The sequence below is a fragment of the Daucus carota genome, chromosome 9 (genome assembly GCF_001625215.2).
Source record: "Daucus carota subsp. sativus chromosome 9, DH1 v3.0, whole genome shotgun sequence".
NCBI lineage: Eukaryota > Viridiplantae > Streptophyta > Magnoliopsida > Apiales > Apiaceae > Daucus > Daucus carota.
Genome location: NC_030389.2, coordinates 44,230,633 through 44,240,545, shown reverse-complemented (window position 1 = coordinate 44,240,545; position 9,913 = coordinate 44,230,633).

Below are 9,913 nucleotides of genomic sequence, written 5' to 3'. Positions count from 1 at the left end.
TTTTATATATGTAGGATGATCCATTATTATTAATAAGTAAATGTCAATTAAAATATGTTAAAATCATAAACTTACTCCCTCGGAAAGATAAGAAATATGTTTTTAGGTTTAATTTTAAACTTCTAGTCTAGTTAATAGATGAGAATTCTAGGTTTCTCCCGAACCCCCCGGTCAAAAACGTGTGTTTTACACGAAATTATGTCGACAGCGGTCTGGTTACGCTGCAAATTATTTATAGAAACCTAACTTTCATTTATTTCTTATCAAATTACATGTTCTTTTCAATGTAGTAAATTAAATTGACTGATTTTTTTTTGCCGGAAAATTGACTGATTTTTAATTAAATATTAAAAAATATTTCTTTATTATTTTAATTAATGCAAATTTATATTTCAAAACAAACTATCTGTGCTTTTAAAATTTTCTTTTGCTAAATTTGTGCTTTTCAATTGTATAAATATTATTTTATATTTTTCAATTATAGAGTGATATATACATATCATCTTTATATACAAAAAATATATGAGCAAACGGTTGACATATCAGAATCGACCTGTAATTTGACTAGTCAAAAATCGAAAAAAATATAATTTTATTCAATATCTCATAAAAAGAATTATGAGAACATTATCGAAAAAATTATTTCCGCATGTGTTAACGATGCGAATCGATCCGCAAAACTCAACAATCCGCGAAAAAATAATAATCGTGACCTGTCATTATTCCCATAAATAATCAATATTACAAGGACTTAATTTCTCAAGCTTCTACTTTGGAGACGAAAAGCCATTATTATATGGACAAAATAACATGCACAATGTAATTGTAATGCACCAACCAACTGACTTGGATGTGAACCTCTAGCTCGCTCTCCATCTATCACTCTCAAGCACTCACTCAATATCATGAATTATGAGCAGATATAGATAGAGAAATAGTATAATTAACCAGCTCATGTATGGAATTTTGTCATCTCTCCTTCCCCACTGGCAGAGTTGGTGGGTGAGCTGACACTTCATATTCAGCACTTGGGAATCTTTCTTGGTTTTGCTCCTTCATTAGAAGCATAGTTTCTTCAACTAATTGTTTGCTAATCACTCTTAACCAACACATTCTCCCTATGGGGTGCTAAAATATGAAACTAGCAAAATGAAACTTTTACACTGATAATAATTTGTTATCGTGTGTAATTTGGTGATAAGAGGTTATTCCATCTCATCTCATTTCCCTATGGGAGATTTATTATGGTGTGGGAGTTATTATATTTGATATAATAAGATATTTGTAAGTCTTATTCTCAATATATTTTGAGATTTTAAGAGTACTGGTCGGTTAATAATATCAAAGACGCTCAAGTCTAAAAAATAATTAAATTTTAGTGATAAAATTTAATTAAATCTCCGTGTCGAGGTGCTTAAATATAAAACTTGTAAAATGATACCTTTTATACTATTTAGTGATAAAGAGTGTTTTTCATATCACTTAGCTGCAAATTTTTTGACGGAACAAGAGAATAACAATATAATATGATATTGATAAGTCTTATTCTTAATGTTTTGAATTTATAAGAAAAATGATCGGTTAATAATATCATAATTCTCACAATTTATAATAGATATGAGAATAAATTTATATTAAAAAATGGACATCCGTGATCCACGACGGACGTATCTATGCATAATCCTAATTTAAAATTTAGTCTTGATCTATTTATGATTGAAAGACTTAATTTCAAAAACCAATCTTCTTTGCTTGAAAACAAAGTCATGACATACATCAATCATGCATAAAACTTAAAAAATAGTGCTATTATTAGATCACGCGAGGTGTCTCAAATAATAATGTGGAATACCAAAGCTCACCATCACCATATAGTCATGAGTCATGAGCCATTATAAGTCCTTTCTGGATTCTGATACACAAAAGCACAACATGAACCTAAAGTTGGATCGGATGTGACTTGTGACAACTAGCCCAATAACAAACCCATAAAATATATAATTGCATGTGCGAGAAAAATAATATTAATTTGATATTAAAAAGTATTCAACTCAAAAATAATTTGAATGATATTACAATAATTTTATAGATATACATGTATTTAAAATGAATTATAAATATGACTACAAAATATCACATTAAATTGGATAAAAGTGAAATATTTAATACAGATATAAAAACAAATCAATATCAGATATAAAATATTTTCTTCAAATAACCAAATCATAAAATATCAACAAAATACATATATACATTAGAAAAATCCTAGGTAGTCATCGTTTATAATAAAATTTATTAAAAAATATTTAATATTATGATCCTAACTTGTTTGAGATAATGTTGTTAATAACCCGAATTATTAAAGTGGACAGTCAATTGAATAGAGTGATAATTGGTGCTCTAAATTCTTGTATAAGATTTGTAATCGACTGATATCAATGGAGATAAGTACCAGTCATTCTGCAATTATATTATATACATTACGTTGAAAAACTTTTGGTCTATAGTGTAAGTTATGATCCGTCATTTTCACTTCAATTTTCTATTTTGGCGACGCTCCTTTTCAACAAAAGTCGTTCATATAGCTTATAATACGGGAAATGGGTGTATATAACATAGTAATAATATTATTATATTAATATAGAATATAGATGATGGTTTGAAGACTAGGGCCGCTTGATTTAGTTAAAAGAAGGTGATTTATTAGTTAAAGTATAGAAGCTGAAGTGAACCTAATTCATACATTATTAAAATCGTTTGAATAATTTTATGTTCTACTCAATTGTGTGTTCAGTAATTTAAATTTATAAATTTAAAAAATTCAAATTATTGGAATATAAGAAACTTAATTAATAAATAAAATCAATTATACATTAAAATTTTAATAATAAAATGCAAATTACTGAAAATCTCTCAAAAAATTAGCATTTGTGACTTCTAGCTTGTGGCTTCGAAAATTCGTAACAACCACTTCTACTTCTTTTGTCAAATCGGTAGGCAAGAAGTGAAACCAATTCAAAGTGCTAAGGTCTTGCTCCCGAGTTTTTTTAGGAGGGAAAGCAAGTGAATGTAAGTAAAAGCAAGTTGCTTTCACTTTCATCCTATTTTTTGGAGTGAAAATAAGCTATATTTGCACTAACTTTCACTTAGTTTCGTCTTTTTAAAAAACTCGGGAGCATGAATAAGAGTGAAAGTTAGATGACCTTACTTCCTCTTCATTCCTCTCTACTTAAAACTCGGGAGCAGGGTGTAAAAGAAATCACAAGTCATGTTGCCGAACGGGCCCCACTAATAATAGGAACAAAATAGTCGATTTTAATTCAATAATTTCAAAATGCGATTCTTAATATACGCTTAATATAATGGGAAATGGGTGTATATAACAGAGTAATCTTAGACTCTTAATATACTGATGGTTCAAAATCTCAATACTGTTGATGCAGATTCTAATGCGATTTTAAAGATCAGGCCTGCAAAGGCAAAGAACCTGGATGTCAGCCACCAAGATCATTGCCCAGTTCGGATTTACTTTTTAGAATAACTAAAATCTTAGTGCAAGGTAATGTTTTGTAAATAAGCTAACTCAAGACTTTCTTCTACACTTGTAATACCAAATCATTAGACTTTTAGTGAAAAGGCGAAAAAGACATAGGCCTGCTTAGAAATTTTGTCTATAATCTGCCGACTAGCTCCATAGCCGACACAGATTGAAGGGAATTATCTGAAATATGCACAGTTTGAGACTCAGACATTTTTGGTAAAACCACTATTTTTCTACTCGATTGAGCGTCCGAGAGCAGGTGAGATTTGAACCCCGTGACCTTTGGATCAAGACAAGATCCCGTTTCTACTGGAACAGTTCTCACGCTCCCGGACCATAGACTTTTAATGTATTGCGGTTGGGTTATCACACGGGTTTGATTGATAAGAGCTGCGAATGATAAAAATTGCACTGCAACTTGGAGTGGTATATTATTCTCTAATCAACGAAAGCTGTATTTCATTTTCCCCCTGTCATTTTCAGGACATGCAACTGTGGAAAATGCATTTAGTTTCGACTGCATCTCTGCAAGAACCATCGTAATCTAAGATTTAAGAATCTCTCCTCAATTTTCCATACTGTCACATTAATATTATTATCCACCATCAAATCCCAGGGCTCAACCCTGGACAGGTGGTGGAAACTACCAAGTTGGAGTACGGTAGGGGCAGAGGGAATTTCCGCTGGAGCGATGAAATGTGTAGAGATTGGGATGAACACCAACGGTGAAAGCACTCTGCTGGCCTACGCCTATCCAATTGAAAACTCACCACGGATGGTTGTTTATGATTATCTTCCGGTGCTTATCAAGATCTTTAGCTGTGTATGGGAATTCTAATGTCTTCTTGCATTTGGGATAACATAATGCATTGATGATGGAATACATGTTGAAAAAGAAATATAATAAAAACGATTACAAAATCCACTTTATGAGCTCGTATGTCCAGTTTAACATCTTTTTTAAAAATTACTAATCCCTATGTACAGACCAATTCCTGTTGCAATTACTTTGTATCGTTTGTATCGTAGGAAGATGTTTCTAATATGTTTTCTTCGATGTTTCAGAAATGCTTATAATATGGTAGTGCACAAGTTTGGCAAGAAGCTGTAAACAGGCTTAGTCAACTATGAACTGGCACAAGCACAAGCCAAAGAAATAACTTTTTGGTCAGATGGTATCGTCCTCACTACCGTAAGTCGAATATTATAAAAGACAAGAAGGAATTAAGATTTAACAAGAGTTAGGACATGCAGCCTACAGGGATTATTTTGAGCTATCTTTTCTTGATGAGTTCTACAAGATTTAGTTTTGGAAGCTTAATGAACACTGTGATTGTGAAGACTACTTAAAGAAAGCTGATACGTCGAAGTGAAAAAAATAGAGAGTTCGGAACTACCTCAATTTACAAATGACAATATATATTAAGATCTTGCCATTGTCATTTGCAACTTGCCATCTGAAATGTCAGCTCTGTGTGAGAAGTTCTGCTCTTATTATCTAGGAACGCAAGCAGGCTGTTGTCTTGGCAAACTAACATGCGCACTTTGGACTTAAAATGCAATCTTTGGGAACGCGCAGAAAAATAGGCTGAATGTATCTACATATTAGATGTGTGTCCTCACTCATGATCTTCAACGATGCTTATCAGTTATCAGTACAGATATAAAGGGATCAAGCAGGCTACAGATATCCTTCCATCGGGTTAAAAGCTATTGAATAATGAAGAACATCCATATTTTTAGTAAATTTAATATTAAATAAAAACCACTAATTTATATATGGTTTAAAAAGATTATTTGTTAACTACCATTAGATAGTAATGATGTATAATTTATTTTCTAATTTTGTATGTCATCCTGTAAGTATAAATAGGTTCATACAAATTGTTGTAATTAAGTTGAAGAGATATATATTTTTACATATATTTTATACTCTTTTATCTTCTCAGCACTATTAGCAATTAACTCAAATACCCAACATTTTTGGTATCAGAGCCTCAAGATCAAAAGGCCTATATCATACTTCCGCAATATAATATATAAACATGTCATTTTCTCAACAACAAGTTATTCCCATTTTTAATGGAGAAAACTATAAATTCTGGAGTATTAAAATGAAGGTGGTTCTACAAGCAAGCCCACACTTATGGAATGTTGTAGAAACTGGCATACCTCAAAATGTTGCAACTGAAGCCACCACCACATCGACACAGGCATCAACACAGGTTGATTGGCCACAAAGAGATGCAGAGGCATTAGCCAAAATTCATCTTGCAGTAACAGATACAATATTCCCCCGAATAATGAATGTTATGTTAGGCCGAATAAACTCACTATATATGTGATAATATAGTGAACACAATCCAAAAGAAACACAGATATAAGAGAATAATCCAATAAACTCTTATTCACAAATCTCAGTAGTTTACAAATAATCTCTTAGTGATTTATACTTTATCACTAAGAGCTGCTAGGTTACACGAATGATACTCAATCGATAACTCATCTAGAGTAAACCCTAAGCTGTGTTTATATACACAGTTACATGATATCTACTGATTGATTTATAATTATCTGCTTCCTAATATAATCTAATCAGTAGCTATCCTTCTGCTGTCCTGATCTGCACAATCTCTCTTGATCTTTATCTTCCTTACTTAGTCAGATATGCTCCTGAAAATCAGCCGCCTGTAAACTCTGATCATCGCTTAAACTCTGATCCAGCTGGCAGTCGTTAAACTCTGATTTCCAGCTAAACTCTGATATTTGCTTCTGCACACTAAACAAGTTAGATACCTGTGACATCATCAAATATGTAACAATCTCCCCCAACTTGTACATTATACAGAATGAACAAGTTATATATTTACTGATGATGTCAAAAACAATCAAGAACAAATGCAAGAAATAATTAATCTGCATAAATGAATTATAACTTACAGATTGAGCAGAACTAATTACAACTTACAGTACATATCAGAACTTAGTCAGCCAATCAATCTATACCCATAGCTCTCCTTAACAAACTGAGTAATCAGCTTTTCTTCAATTTGCTTCAGAGTCTGTATCATTTGAGCTTTGACAGTCTTGAGTTCTTCATCTTCATCTCCTGTCTGGTATATGGCTGATCTCAAAGCATTTGCTTTGCTTCTCTTCATTGCTTCTCCCAACTGAATCACTCTGGGCCTGTCTGCTTCATTATTATAACCCAAGACTCTGATATTTGCAATAGTCTCCATCACAGAGCTATTCTTTTCCATGTCAATTTCAGAACCATCATATTGAGCTATTTTTGGAATGTATTCTACATCAGGCTGTACTCCATAGAATCTTCTCTTTTCCCTGATTGTCCTTTTCATCAAGTCTGACCACCTCTGAGTAGCTTCATTCTTGATCTCCAGCATGTAGTGAAAGTGCTCCAGCTCCCTCAGAGATTTCAGTAACAAATCAGCTTCTGAGATTCTATAAACTCTGCCAGACTCCAGAAATATAGCAATCTTTTCTTTGTCTTCTGTTCCATCATGAGTGTCCATTAAGATTTGAACTGACTCAACCTTATCAAGATCCTCCTGTGTTACAGCTTCTCCTACTTTTTCAGTCAGAGGATAAGGATCTCTGAAAGTAGTTGCTGAGCCTGTTTGAATCTTTTCTTTTCTGTGACCAAGGCCAGTCCAGTCATAAGCTTCTTTTCCTCTTGTTCCATGAGATCTGATTCTGGTGAGCAGTGAACTTTCTTTGTACAGATTTGTACCAAGACTTCCAAATAGACTTTTCTTCTTCTGGGATTTAGCTTTGTCAACTTGAGCCCTGTCAGTGGTTGACTTGATCCATGTAGCTTTAACTTCAACTGGCTTCACATTTTCTTCATCTTTGTGTTTAGCTTGAGCAATGTCAGAGGCTAAATTCTGATCAGTTTCTTTAGTTTGTTGAACTTCTGATTCAGCCTTTCTTGTAGATGGAACACCATCTATGACCTTTTTCCCTTTTCTGCTTGAATCAGAGTCAGATTTTTGATAAACTCTGGGCCTATCTATATCAGCATAATTTATCTCACTGATCACAATTCCTTTCCTTCTTGAAGAAGTTGACTTCTCAGTGACCAGCTTCTTGCCATCAGAGCTTATTTTCTTCTGATCAGTTGCAGTTTCATTAGGCTTTGATTCTCTGTTCTTCTTGATCTCAGCAGCCAACCTCTCTTCTTCTTTTCTGATGTCTTCAAGTGATAACCCTGGATTTTCCTCTTCGAATAGATTCTTTGCAACTGCTTCATCAAAAGCTAGTTGTGTAGGGGCCTTGTAGAAGAAGGTCTTTTCCTCTCCTTGAAACTTCACTGTGTGACTCAACAGCTTAGATTCAGGATCACCAAGCTCAACTAATTGCTCAGAGAGAGCTTTGGTTTTACAGTCAGCTGGTATCAGAGGTTGTTGGGATTTTGTTTTCTGTGGTTGCTGAGTACTGCTTCCAGCCTTATCATCCCTCTTTTCTTTAGATTGACTCTGAGAGTGCAAGATTATTTCAGAGTTTAAATTTCCAGACTCCTTCTTTCCTTCATCCTCTTCCTCATCATCTGGTTTTCTCTGTTGCTGATCAACCTTGCATTTGTCTTTCTGTACTTTCTCCCCCTTTTTGGCATCATCAGGGATGAGAAATTTAACCAATTGAGCAACAGAGGAGCTCAACTCAGCCAGAGTTTGCTGCATGGATTGCTGAGTGAATTCTATAGAGGATAGTCTGGCTTCCACAGAGGAAGTTGGAGCTCTTTGCATCCTCTTAGAGTAACTGAGAGTGCAAACTCTGTTCTCTGTAGGTTTGGAAGAAGGAGCTTCACAAACAGGAGCCGTTGATGCAGATTGAACAGGTGAAGGATCTCTGACTGGAGAGACTTCCCTGACTGAAATGCTGACTCTGTTCTCAGCTGAGACTTCAGCTGCAAGAATAGCTGGGGCAATAAGATGACCAGAAGTGACCTCTGTAGTATCTGTATCATCATCATCAACTGCAATACTGAGTGTCTGTGAGCATAAAGGGGCTGTAGCTTCCTCAGAATGTGCAGCAGAGAATATCTCCTGATCAGGAGCTGCAACCAATTCTTCAACAAGAGTTCTAATTTCTTGAGCAATGTCTGGAGTAGTGACAATTGCCTCTGGAATGGACTCAGATTCTTCAGGAATGTTGTCAGTGAGAGGAATTGCAGCTTCTGTGGAATGCAGCAAAGGATCCTCTGACTGAGGAATAGATTCTGACATTGGGGTGTCAGCATGAGGTGAAGTAGTCAGAGGTACTGCAGATAAGGGCTCTATCATCAGAGGATCAGATACTGTTACCATCTCAAGAGGATTTACTGTGGATTCTAGAGGAGGGTCCACAGTAAGATCAGTGATAGTGGAGGTGGGCTTGATCTTCTTTCTGGGCCTGGAGATGAGTGGTACTGGTTCTGGCTCAGAGTCTGAGTCAGAGTCTGATAGTTTCTGCATAAATCTTCTCTTCCTAGGTGGAGGAGATGACTGTTTGGATGGAGATGACTGTTTAGATGACCTCAGTACTCTTGTAGGTGAAGATGTTACAACTGGCCCTTTTTGGGAAGGACCAGAGGTTTGCTTTGGTTTAGATTTTACAACTGGCCCCTTTTGGGAAGGACCAGAGGTTGGTATTTCTTGTGGCTGTTGTGAGGAGGTTGGTAAATTCTCATCAGAGAATAGTGAGCCATATTTATCTGGCATTGCCAGCTTCAATTTATCCTGCACAGTTACAGGTATGGCAAAAATGGGCAGCTGGGGTTTCTTACTGTCCTTCTTAATTAAATCAGAGAAAGCTCTTTTTGTAATTTTGAAGGGTGGTTCAGTGTCAGTATCAGGAAGAGGTACCAGAGGAAAACAATATGAGAAAATAAGCTGACAAAATCTAGCAAAGTAGATAGTATTTTCATCCTCTAATCTCCTATCACCAATAAATCTCAAGATATAAGGAGCAATATCAAAGTTGAGATTATGAATCAGAGCATACCCAATTTGCTGACTGAAGAGTGGGATTGCATCATAGTTGCTGCATTTATTTCCAAAGGCCCTGGTGATACAGTCGTAGTAAAAGCTCCATTCTTTACAGAGACAAGGGCGCTTGAGTTCCCCCATCTTGTCAGTGTTACCAGAGTATCCAAAGAATTGCATCATATCCTTCAGAGTTTGGGTGCTGACAGAGCTATGATATTTGGAATGCTGTGGAAGGTGGAGAGCCTTTCTTACAGTTTCAGGAGTGACAATATACTCCTGACCATCATATATGCATGTCAAAGATGGTGATCCATGTTCACCACCATCATTGTATTTTGCTGAACGCCAGAGTGAGAGAACTTGTTCTGGAGAAATCACCTCTGGT